This window comes from Bubalus bubalis, chromosome 5 (assembly GCF_019923935.1).
Source record: "Bubalus bubalis isolate 160015118507 breed Murrah chromosome 5, NDDB_SH_1, whole genome shotgun sequence".
In the NCBI taxonomy this organism is placed as follows: domain Eukaryota; kingdom Metazoa; phylum Chordata; class Mammalia; order Artiodactyla; family Bovidae; genus Bubalus; species Bubalus bubalis.
The window spans coordinates 97,400,404-97,412,714 of record NC_059161.1 but is presented as its reverse complement, the minus strand read 5'-3'; the positions used below and the strand labels follow the sequence as shown (position 1 = coordinate 97,412,714).

The following is a 12,311-nucleotide window of genomic DNA, read 5'->3' as shown; positions in this document are numbered from 1 at the left end:
ATTAACTTAAATCATGAATACTCTCTGAAGTGTAAAAAAAAAATCAACTCACTTTTATTTAAATCTTCTTAAAAGGGTCTAAGAATAGTCCTTCAAATAATCCTTGAAGTATGCAATTTTAATTTGGACACATGGTAATTTCAGTCTACCTGTTGAAAGAGACAAGACAGAAATCAGTCACTTCTGACGAGGCTGCTGTTCTGACAAGCAGCAGCTGAGGCTCAGGCAGCCGGGGGGCGGGGCAGGGATGGGGTTCGGGTGGGCAGCAGCAGCAGCTTTGGCCCAGGCTGAAGAGTGGGTTTGAACACTCAGAGCAAGGCGACTAAGACAGGGATTCCAGTGCCTGGCACATAGCAAACGCTCAATAAATATTTAATCAATGAATGAAGAAAAGGATGGGTGAGTAAGTGAACATGATTGATCATCAACCTGTGGACACAGGGAGTTACCCTATAGGCTCAGGTCTTGGACTCTTAGGGAGAAACCTAATTTCCAGGCGCTGGGCATACTATGGAGAATGATACAGAGCAAGGCTCATGCTACAGTGGAGAGAGTGGGGGTTTTAGAAGCAGCCATATGTGTGTTTGAATCCAGGCTCTACCACCTGTAACTGCACAATCCTGGGCTATCTTATTTTTTTATGTTTACTGCATGCATGCATGTGTGCTAAGTCGTTGCAATCATGTCTGAGTCTTTGCAACCCTATGGACTGTAGCCCGCCGGGCTCCTCTGTCCATGAGGATTCTCCAGGCAAGAATACTGGAGTGGGTTGCCATGGCATCCTCCAGGGGATCTTCCAGACCCAGGGATCTAATCAGCTTCTCTTACATCGGCAGGTGGGTTCTTTACCACTAGTGCCACCTGGGAAGTCCATTTATGTTTACTACTGTTCTTAAATTCGATACTTAGCCCATTTGTCAATTTTCAGTGCTTCTTCTTTCTGAATACAAGCATTTAAGTTCATACATTTCCTTTAAGTACTGTCTTAGCTATAATTCCACTTAAATTTTTTTTTCTTTTGTATTGGGGTATAGCCGATTAATAATGCTGTTCGTGATAGTTTCAGGAGAACAGGGAAGGGACTCAGCCATACATATACACGTATCCATTCTCCCACAACTCCGCTCCCATGCAAGCTGCCATGTAACACTAAGCAGAGCTTCATGTGCTATATAGCAGGTCCTATACAGTTGGCTCAGAGACATTACTTTGCCAACAAAGGTCCGTCTAGTCAAGGCTATGGTTTTTCCATTGGTCATGTATGGATGTGAGAGTTGAAGTGTGAAGAAAGCTGAGTGCTGAAGAATTGATGCTTTTGAACTGTGGTGTTGGAGAAGACTCTTGAGAGTCCCTTGGACTGCAAGGAGATCCACCCAGTCCATTCTAAAGATCAGCCCTGGGTGTTCATTGGAAGGACTGATGCTAAAGCTGAAACTCCAATACTTTGGCCACCTCATGCGAAGAGTTGACTCATTGGAAAAGACCCTGATGCTTGGAGGGATTGGGGGCAGGAGGAGAAGGGGACGGCAGAGGATGGGATGGCTGGATGGCATCACCGATTTGATGGACATGAGTTTGGGTAAACTCCGGGAGTTGGTGATGGACAGGGAAGCCTGGTGTGCTGCGATTCATGGGGTTGCAAGGAGTTGGACACGACTGAGCGACTGAACTGAACTGAACTGATACAGTTGGCTATCCATTTTAAATATAGCAGTGTGTACATGTTATATCTGATATTTCTCTTATCATTTATAAGTATTTTACAATTCATATTATCATTTCTTGTTTGACTCATGAGTTAGTTAGAAGTGTTTTTGTGAATCTCTCAATGCATTTTTTTCTCCCCAAACTATTTATCCCCTGCCCAAAGCATCTTTTAAAACTCATCTTTCTGTTATTGATTTCTAGTTTAATTGTCCTGCGGTGGGGGAATGTGGTTTGCAGGATACTGATTCCTTGAAATTTACTGAGATGCATTTTATAGCCCAAGATGTAGTCAGTTGTGAATGTTTCATGTGTGCTTAGAAAAAAAGTGTATTCTCTAGTTATTAGGTGCAATCTCAGGCTCGTCTTTTAAAAACCTCCCTGCCCCTCCCATTTCCTTATCTGTAAAAAGGTACCTGAGCAATACACATTAGTTCCCTCCTGCCATTTAGAATTATGCTTCCTGACGAAGAGGTTGTGCAGATAGAGAGAGAGTACAAAGTAAAGAGAGCCAGATGTGCTGTTTCTAGCTTATCACAGTATTAATAAGAATAGCCTAGGTTTATCAAGCATTTGAAATATTCCAAATGATGAGTCCACCTACCATTTGATTTCTTACTCTCCGTCAGCCTGTGGGCTGCTGCCCAGGCAGGTGGAGGTAAGGACCCCCGCGGAGCAGGGACAAGCCCACCAGCAGGCGTGGCCGGTTCACTCAGCCCTCCACTCCGGAACCACAGGGCCCCTCGCTGACTCCCCCGGCTCACTCCTTACATTCGCTCAGTTCGGTCTACTTGCTGACTCTCAAATCTATCTCCTTCTCAATGCCAACATCATTTCTTATCTGCTTTATTTAAACAGACCATTAAATTCCTACTGTTCTTAGAATGCGATTATAAGAAACAAATCCAGGCAAAATCTTGGCGGGCACAGCTCCGTAGTGGGGCTGGGGTAAGTACTGGCGGATGGGTACCATAGCATCAGAATTGGGAACGGGACAGTGATGTTACATTGATCAAACAGAGGCATGGGTTTAGAAAGACAAACAACTGAGTTCAAATCGTCTTCCTCTAACTCAGCCCTTCTAGTGGCCTTGCTTCCATCCCACTCCAAGTTCTTCCTCTCCTTTGAAAGAATTCCTGAAAGAGCCATCTAAACTACTTCCCCCACACCCACACACCCCACAAATTACTGTGGTGGGGCTCCACCTCCAGAGAGTTCTTTTTAAGACCATAATCATGTTGTCACTGCAAATTCCAAAGACTTCTCAGTCTGCAGTGGCCTCCCTGGGTCACCCTCCAGCAGTATCACAGGCTCCTCTGGAAACCCTTCTGCCTTGGCATCTACAACAACAATCTCTTCTGAGTCTCCTTTACCTGCAGGGATGTTCTCTGCTTCTTGCTCGTTCTTTTTTCTTTGTCTCATCCTTATATGTGAAAGAGTAAAGAGCCCCCTCTTTCTTCAATTCTGTGGCTTCAATTGGCATTTCCATAACTTGTTATTTGTTGATGCAAAACTGGTATATAACATTATTAGTTTCATAATTTAATTAGAATTGTTTCAATAAAATAAGAAGCATAAACTGCTATTTATTAAGTGCACATTAAGTGTATGCCAGTCACTGTGCTAAATAGTATTTCACTTAATCGTCACAATAACCACCTGGGGGGCATAGTTTTTGTTAATACTCCCCCCCCCTTTTTTTTACGGATGAGAAAGGAGAAGCTAAGAAAAGAAATATAATTTGCCCAAGATCGCTCAGCTACTATGTGCCGGAGCTGGGATTCAAAACACCATCTGTCTAATTCAAAGCTTGTGCTCTCAGCTACCACATTTACTCATCCTCCCCTCCTAAGCCCTGGAAATCACCATTCTCCCACAATGTCATGCACTTCATGCTTCCATTTTGCTGCCCTTGGAATGGAAGACCTTTATCTGCACTGTGAGCTGAGAAAAGTCTATCCATTGTTCAAGGCTCAGCTCCACGGCCCTCTTCCCATAACGTTTCCCACAAGCCCAGCCAGCTTAATTGTTTCCATCTCCTTCCTGTGGCCGCTCTATAATGATATCAAACCATCCATTCATCCATCTGACCACGTATCCATCTATCCACCCAAGAATCACACAAAGATGGGAGAAGATTGTTTACCCAGAAGCATCCAAACACAGAATGTTTTATGCTCAGCCATTGGGGGAAAAAAAAAAAACAAAACCCAACATATCATACTTTGGTCAAAATTGAAGAAAATTTGCTGGAGGTCATGGTGTCTAGGGAAGAAAAGTGCTCTGCTAGGTATCTGGGAATGCTGACCGGTCAGGGACTGCCATCCCTGTGATCTGGTCAGGGTGGTTTCCAAGGTTACCAAGGCAGGTCTATGCAATTTCCCTTACCCAGTCCCTATATTTCTAAATCCTATTGATACACCAAGACTGGCTCAAATACCCCTTCATCCTCAAAGCCTTCCCTGATTCTCCTCTCCCATCAGGCACGAATGAACCAGGATCTGCAGACCACAGTGAGTCTGTGACATGACTGATGACACTCAGCACTTTTATCATCTGTGGCTAATACTGCCGTTCAAAAAGCACTTCAACATATTCATTTCCTGCTTTACCTTCCCTGCTGGTCTCCTTGGAGCTCGAAATTGCACCCACTTCACCTTCATGATGTTTTCAGAACCAAGTCCAGTGCCTGGTGTACAGACACTCAAGTGTGACTGCCCAGCTGAAACTGGTGACCCTGGCCTTGAATGGAGAAGGCCATTCAACAGCCATTCAAAGGCAAGCACCTAGCTGTGGACATAGCTGGTGTAAAGTACACATAAAATCCTGTACAAAAAAAAATCCTACCTTTTTCCACCTGACCACCCCCCCCAAAAAAAAGGATCAGGAAAGGGGGACCATGCACCCACTTAACCTGAGGTTTCTGAGGCCTGTGTCCCATAGTTCACATGTTGGGGTGATGGCTTCTGATATTCTCCAGGATGACCTAGGCAGGGAAAGATGACGTCTGAACACATTCTAGTTTCCATAGTCAGAAAATGAGAGTTAGACCTGAGAGACAGACAGTGCTTCAATATCAACCATGAAAGTCACCTGCTTTACCGAGGAGGGCAAGGGAGGTTCAATGACTCCATCCAAGTCATGGGACAGAAAGGACCGTGCAGACAAATTTTCCCTGTCCCTCCTGCTGCTGCTGCTTTTGTGTCACTTCAGTCGTGTCCGGCTCTGTGCGACCCCAGAGACTGCAGCCCACCAGGCTTCCCCGTCCCTGGGATTCTCCAGGCAAGAACACTGGAGTGGGTTGCCATTTCCTTCTCCAATGCATGAAAGTGAAAGTGAAGTTGCTCAGTTGTGTCCAACTCTTCGCGACCCCCATGGACTGCAGCCTACCAGGCTCCTCTGTCCATGGAATTTTCCAGGCAAGAGTACTGGAGTGGGGTGCCATTGCCTTCTCCGTGTCCCTCCTAGACTTGCAAATGAAGCCTCTAGGAAAACGAGTGCTCTCTGCATGGCTAAAAATAAACTCCCCGAAACTTCATCTAGCTCTATCACGGCTGCAATTTACAGCGTCTCGAGCTTCAGCGTGGTGTAATTAGCAAATGGATTATAATAATTTATTTCTGGTTTGAAAGCTCGAATGAGCACGACCTTCCAGCAGAATGGGAAAATTAAGAGGCTTGGAGCCAGCCACACTCCTCCAGCCCCTTCCGATGCCACAATTTTGACGCTGGCCAGCATCCATCTACTGATGTCTGATGGATGTGCCACAGAGAGGGGACTGTAACTCTGGCCTCCAGGCTGCCTGGGAAGCAAGACTTCTAGAAAACAGCATCCCCCCGCCCTACACCCCATGAAGGATCCATGCTCATTTTTGCAGGGGCCGGGATGGTGTTCTAAACTATCCTTCCAATGAGCAAGAACACCTAAGGGCAGGGAACGTTTGCTGTGATGTCTCTGACTAGGCACTATTGAAGCCTGGACCAAGAAAGGCTAAGAAAAGGCTGGGCGGGGGTCAGAGAGGAACTGTGTTTGGGTTTTGTTGTTATGTGTGCCATGAGTGGCAACCATGTCAAGTCTCTTTTACAAAATGCTGACAGATACGTATCTTCCTCACAAGATTACCATGGTGATTAAATGAGGAAAATGTATCAAAGGGGTTTAGTAAGTGAATGCTAGTGATTCTTCTTGAGTGAATACATTCCCAAAGTAGCTCTCTCTGAGGAGGGATGCTCCTGGCCAAAGCACTAGAGTATGCTGTGGTAAGGCGCCAGGGCTGGGGCAGCGGAAAAGCCCGAGAGTTGTCTCCTTGAGTTTCCCTCTGCAGAATCCAGGCAGACGCCAATCCATTTACCTTTCGCAGTATCTTCCTGGTGGAACATTGTGATGCTGGGAAACAGGGATCCTGCTGTGGGCAAGGAGTGTGAAAAACTTTCTCCTTTCTCATACACTGTGCCAAACACCCACCCAAACACATACTGACACAGAAGGTGAGGATGGTGGCCAGGCAGTGTGCAAAACCAAAGTGATGCTTGTAGCCTCTTTGTTAGAGGCAGGGGAATGAGCATTCACTGAGCAATGACCAAGTGCCAGGCACAGCATTGGACAGCTTCGCTTCTGCAGGGACGCAAAACTTGCTCTCTTCTCCCTCCCTCAGTGTCTCTTTAGTACGACAATTATTTTGAACTGAAAACAATCGAGGCTCGAAAGACTCAGGAAGAAACTTTGACCTTCCCCCTAGTTGCCCAGAAAATTTAGATAGAGGGCCTGTTCCCAAAATAAAGCCATCACCAGAGATACTGATGCCAAAATCTGGGCTCTCTGTGCACTGATGCTAAAAGGAAATACAGGGTTTTGGAGGCACAAGAAAAAGGAGCTTTATTCTTTGCCAGGCAAAGAGGAAACATAGTAGGCTAGAGTCTTAAGAACTGTGTCCCACTCCCTGGGGAATAGGGGAAGGTTTTATATCGTAATGAAGGTCTTGTGGTTTATTTTTCTTGTGCAAAACTTCAAAACGGCCACAGTTGGCATCAGGCAACTTGGCAACTGGGATTGCTCTTTCCTGAAGTTTATCTGGCCTGTGACCTTCTTTCTGATATGCAGAATGCTATGAGGGTGTGTAGGGAGAAAAGAATGCCAGGTGCAGAGTGTAATTCATATGGAGTCAGAGAGTAATTAGCTTTGTGAAGGACAAGTCCAGCTACAAGTGTTTGTTGGTAGTAACAGCAAAAGAATAACCGAGACTGCTTAACTCTTGCAGGTCTGTTTATGCTGTTTCCCCAGTCAGTTCATTGGTTCCTTATTTTTCTTTTCTATCAGAAAAGTCATTTCTATTTAAGAAAAGTCTCATTTCTATTTTTTGCTGCAACAAGAATATGGACTGGGGATGGTGGGGGGAACAGGACCTGTGGATCAGAGGCCACACTGTGTCCCACTGTCTCTGCATGGCCCAGCAAACATTTATTCACCAAATATTTTCTCTTTCTTTTCCATTTGCCTTCCTTCCTTTTGAAGTCTGAAATCACTATCCCCAATATTCTCTTGCGACTTTAGCTGAAGATGGTATTTAAGGTGGGGGTTTCAGCCATTTTGGTGAGTTAGTTTTCCTGGGTGAGTTAGATTTCTTTCTCTCCCATGAATATAGTCATTACACTTTCCATTTTCTCCTGTTTATCTGTCTTATGTCAATTCGGTTCTCAGACCAGCCAGAAGAACCTGGCTAGAAGGGAAGAGGAAACTCTCTTCTTCCCCGACACTTCCCAGCTCCACTCACAGCCTGCGAGGGGACCCCTGGCCACAGGGTCACAGGCCACCGAGGCTGTCACTGTGTACAGCCTGCGAAGCCTCCTCTCCCATCTGCCTCCCCAACCCGCCCTGAGCAGGAAGACGGGGACCCTCATTCTCACGCTCTCAGTTCTTAGGGATCATTTCAGGGGAACTTCAGTGTTCTGATCACTTAGGTTGGGACTTCACCCACACTTGCCCACTTCACCAGACTGCTTTCAGACCAAAGAGGGTGAGTGTGAAAAATTTTGGAAACTGCCAAACATTGAGTGACCCGTTGCTCTCATTCAGACCCTTGCGCGCTTCCTAGTTTAAATTGTTTTTGCTCCCAAGTCACAGAAAGATACACTGACTGTATCTTCCTGTCTGTCCCCTTGTTCCCTTGGCTCTGTGCAAGCCAGCCATCTTTCAGGCCATTATACTCAGGCAGCAAATTCTGTTTCCCCTTCCAGGAGTTGCCTTTACCATTTCGGTCTTAGCTTAGAATGGAAATCACTTCCGGGGGCAGGTTTTCTCTGCCTTCTGTTCTGTAGGGCACTTGTACTTCTTTGAATGACAGTTGATGAACGTCTGCCTCTCCAATTAGAGCGGGGCAGGGCCCACTTTTGTCTGGTCACCAGGATGTCCTGGGCAGTGGGGGGGGTTGTCTTCAGGGGGCCAGGCACACAGCAGCCACTCAATTAGTGTGTCTATTTTGTTTACTTGTGTACCCCAGCCTCTGGAGGCTGTGTGGCACACGGTCAGGTCAGCACTCAATCAACACTTGTTGGAGAAATGCGAGCATAAAGGTTGTTACAAAGGATGTGCAACAGGGGGTGAAAACCATGGATGCTGGAGCCAAAACACCCAGTGTGACCTTGGCTTCTCCACTCAGAAGTGTGTTACTCTGGGAAGTGACTTCACATCTGTGGGCCTCATTTACAGTTTCCACATTTACTCAGAAAAAAGGAATCATAGCTATGCCTACCTCTGAGAGTGGTTGTGAGGATTGAATAATATATTCTAAGTTCATGAGCAAGGTCAGGCATGGGGTTGGCACTATGTAAGTGAGGCTTGGACTGCAAGGAGATCCAACCAGTCCATCCCAAAGGAGATCAGTCCTGAGTGTTCATTGGAAGGACTGATGTTGAAGCTGAAACTCCAATACTTTGGCCATCTGATGTGAAGAGCAGACTCATTTGAAAAGACCCTGATGTTGGAAGGAGAAGGGGATGACAGAGGATGAGATGGTTGGATGGTGTCACTGACTCAATGGACATGAGTTTAAGCAAGCTCCCGGAGTTGGTGATGGAAAGGGAGGCCTGGTGTGCTGCAATTCATGGGGTCGCAAAGAGTCAGACACAACTGCGTGACTGAACTGAACTGAACTGAAGTGAGGCTATTCTTCTTATCAAGACCGCTCCTCATCTTTCATCTTTCTCCCCTGACCCAGCTCACATCCCTCTTCTTCTCCGAAGCTGGTCCAGCTGGGTCCTTCTGCTCTTTCTTCTAGCTCCCAGGGCCTTTTCTCTGCACTGAGGACCCTTCCATGCACTGTTATCCCTGACTCCCCCGAGACCACAGCAGCCTGGAGAAAGGCCTAGAGGGGTGAACCACGGAGGACTCTAAAGAGGGAGAGAGTGTGCTGGAGGGTATGGGTGAAAAAGTGGGGGACCCCTGGAAGGAGTGGGGGCTGTTTGTGGCAGCTACTTGCATCCGCTTGGAGATTCTGCCTCAAAATTCATTTTGAGGAGCAAAGCTTCCAGCCTTGAGTGCCTGCTTCATGGGCTAAGAAAATGTCCCTTTTTTGGAGGGAAATAAATGGTTAGCCATTAAGATATAAAATGCAGCTGTTACAGTCCATAAAACAACAGACAGGTTAATATGGGTGCTTAAGAATGCTATTTCCTCATATTAACCTCAGCAAGAGCAACCTAACCAGATTGACTCTGGAGCACTTTGGAAACCTGCTGATTATCCCTAATATCTATCTGATGTGTAAGTAACAGTGGGTGGGTGTTTCCAGAAGAAGTTGCCTAGCTCACCTCCCTCCCTCTCTCCTTCTACCCTTTTCCTCTTCTTCCTTCCTACCTAAGAACATCTGGGCCTTAGTTTTCTTCCTGGGACAAGACCATGCAGACGTGTACCTGGGGGCACTTCTGGGTTTCTGAACTTGCCTCCTGATGGGGCTCAATGACTCACATCATTCCTTTCCATCCACCACCTCCTGCTCCTCCCAGCCAATCCATTCGACCCACACGGTGTTGACCAGGGGACTAATTCAACTTCAAAAATGTTCATATTTTAAAACCAGTTTTAAGCTATTGCTCACAAAGAGGTGAGATTCAGTTCCAAGAAAAGTGCAAACTGCTGTGACTCGTGGCACACACCTGTGCAGAAGAAAGGCCAGCCAGGGGTGTTCAGTCAATGCACAGGCTCTGGGGCAACGGGGCTTCAGCTCTGGCTGTTGGCTGGCAGCTTGGGGAAGTGACTTTAGAGTATGCGCTGCATGCTGTACATCGCAGCAGAAGCCATCACCTCAGCCCCCATTCTTAAAGTCCTATGTATAAGGGCTTTTCCCCCAGCTGCTTGTCAGTGCGGATAGCTCAGAGCTCCCCTCCAGCTATCGTTCCTACTGTGCGTAACAGATAGTCCTCAGGAAATTCTGGGGAGGGGAGAGGTGAAGAGGGTGATTTCAGCATCATCAAAAATTACTAACAGATGGAACTTCCTTGGTGGTCCAGTGGCTAAGACTCTGAGCTCCCAGTGCAGGGGGTCCAGGTTCGATCCCTGGTCGGGGAACTAGATCCCGCATGCTGAAACTCAGAGACCACATGATGCAACCAAGACCTGGTGCAGCCAAAAAAATATTTTAAAAAACTGATCAGCAGATCCTCAAATGGGCACGGCTCTCTCAGGCCTCAAGCACTCTGTACACGCCGTTTCCTTTGTCTCTGTCAACTCATCCTCCCTTAATTCCTTCTTCTCCTTGAACACTGAGCTGAAGTTCATCTCCTCTGGAAGCCTTTGATACCCTCTGTCTAGATCAGGGGCCCATCTTTTGAGCTTCCACATCCCCCAGGCTTCCCTTGCTGGTATAGTTCTCATCCGGATGAAATTATCTGCTTATTTGACTGTCTCCAATGAATATCTCCAGTGGATACTTACAGGGAAAGGAGTTTTGGGGTACAAAAAAGTAACAATCAATATATTGTTTAATCTATGCATCAACTTTGAGCCTTGCTCCGGGAAGAATTCAAGACAGCACAAAAATGAAAAATACCCCTGGGAAGCTTTGAGTAGAATAGCAGAGACATAAGCATAAAAAAAATATATGACAGGAGCTGAGATGACGTGATGTGGGTAGAGGCCTGGTGTGGGTTTAGGGATTCTTCCCTCTGGTCTGGTTACTTCCCTCTGGTCTAGCACAGGGTATAGCACAGAACCTGAATTGTGGGGAGGCTCAGTATTTGTGGGGTGAATGAGATGAGTGGTGGGGAGGAACTGAAGGGGCCTTAGAGATCTCTCATGTCGATGAGGAAGACTGAGGTCAGAGAGAAGAGAGAGGAGACGGGGAGGCCTCCTGGTTCTCGGCATCACAGGAAACAGAATCCGGGCCTCTAGAACTTTGGTAATTCTAGATCGCATCAGAAGTGGAAAATGAAGAAGGCTGAGCCACTTTCCTTCCCTGGGCCTCAGTTTTCTCACCCACAAAAGCAGAAGCTTAGAGGTCATTCTTAAAGGCTGTTCCAGTTTATAAACCCCACTGAGACTGAGGTTACCAAAAAAAAGAAAAGAAAGAAGCTGAGGAGTAACGCGGTCAATGTACATGTGATATCATCTGATCTGTCTTGCTGCTGCTGCTAAATCGCTTCAGTCGTGTCCGACTCTGTGCGACCCCATAGGATGGCAGCCCACCAGGCTCCCCCTGTCCCTGGGATCCTCCAGGCAAGAACACTGGAGTGGGTTGCCACTTCCTTCTCCAATGCATGAAAGTGAAAAGTGAAAGTGAAGTCGCTCAGTCGTGTCCGACTCTTAGCGACCCCATGGACTGCAGCCCACCAGGCTCGTCAGTCCATGGGATTTTCCAGGCAAGAGTACTGGAGTGAGGTGCCATTGCCTTCTCTGCTGATCTGTCTTATCCTGATACAAATACAAGAACCTACTCACAGGGAATAGCCCTTCATTCATTTATTCAAAACAAATATACTAAATATCAGCTGTGTGCCAGGTGCTCACCTGGGCTCAACCACAGGGCACCCAGGGACTAACGCCTTGCCCTGGATCTGCTCCCTGTACAGGTCTCTGAAGTCCTGGGCTGCCCTCCAAGGATCTGCTCTACAACTCGGAGTGAACCTCTCTCTCGTCCTTCCTCCTCCCTGCTTAGTGTCTCCTTTCATACTTCATTCATGCATCCCACAAATGCTCACGAAGCACCTCCCTGAGGACCTGCCTTGTGACCTCAGCAGGCCCCTTTCCTGGTGCTGAGCCAGGCAGTTTTCAGAGCTGAGGATGTCACCAACATTCACTATGCTCCCAACTCACGATTCAGTTCAGGCTGCATGTCTGCCTGGACCCTCTCAGTCTTCTCACCCCCTTCCAAGGTCTAGTCCTCAAGCCCCCTATCCTGTGACACCTTCTCTGACCTCCTTCTACTGGAGTCACACAGCCTCTCCTTTCCACAATGATTCCACCATCTCGCACTGGTGGGTTTGTCTGGTGGCCCTGCTGCTCTGAACTCCATGAGTCCTGGGACAGTACTTTCATCATCCTATCCACAGCAGTGTTGACCCAGAAAGTGCTGGAGAGGGCCTGGCTGAAATGGACTGCCATCAAAACTTCCTGAC

At 47.1% G+C, this 12,311-nt stretch overlaps 1 protein-coding gene across 9 annotated transcripts in view; it reads right to left on the bottom strand.

The window, feature by feature from the left end:
• TENM4 (teneurin transmembrane protein 4) overlaps positions 1 to 12,311 on the bottom strand; it is a 1,425,092-nt gene that overhangs the window by 507,824 nt on the left and 904,957 nt on the right. For 3 of the 9 annotated variants that reach the window (XM_045165967.1, XM_045165966.1, XM_044944047.2), the window contains exon 2: positions 53 to 149. The exons of the other annotated variants lie outside the window; for them this stretch is intronic. The gene's annotated coding sequence lies outside the window, so the exon portion shown is untranslated. The remainder of the gene's footprint in view (positions 1 to 52; positions 150 to 12,311) is intronic. 9 annotated transcript variants of the gene reach the window in all.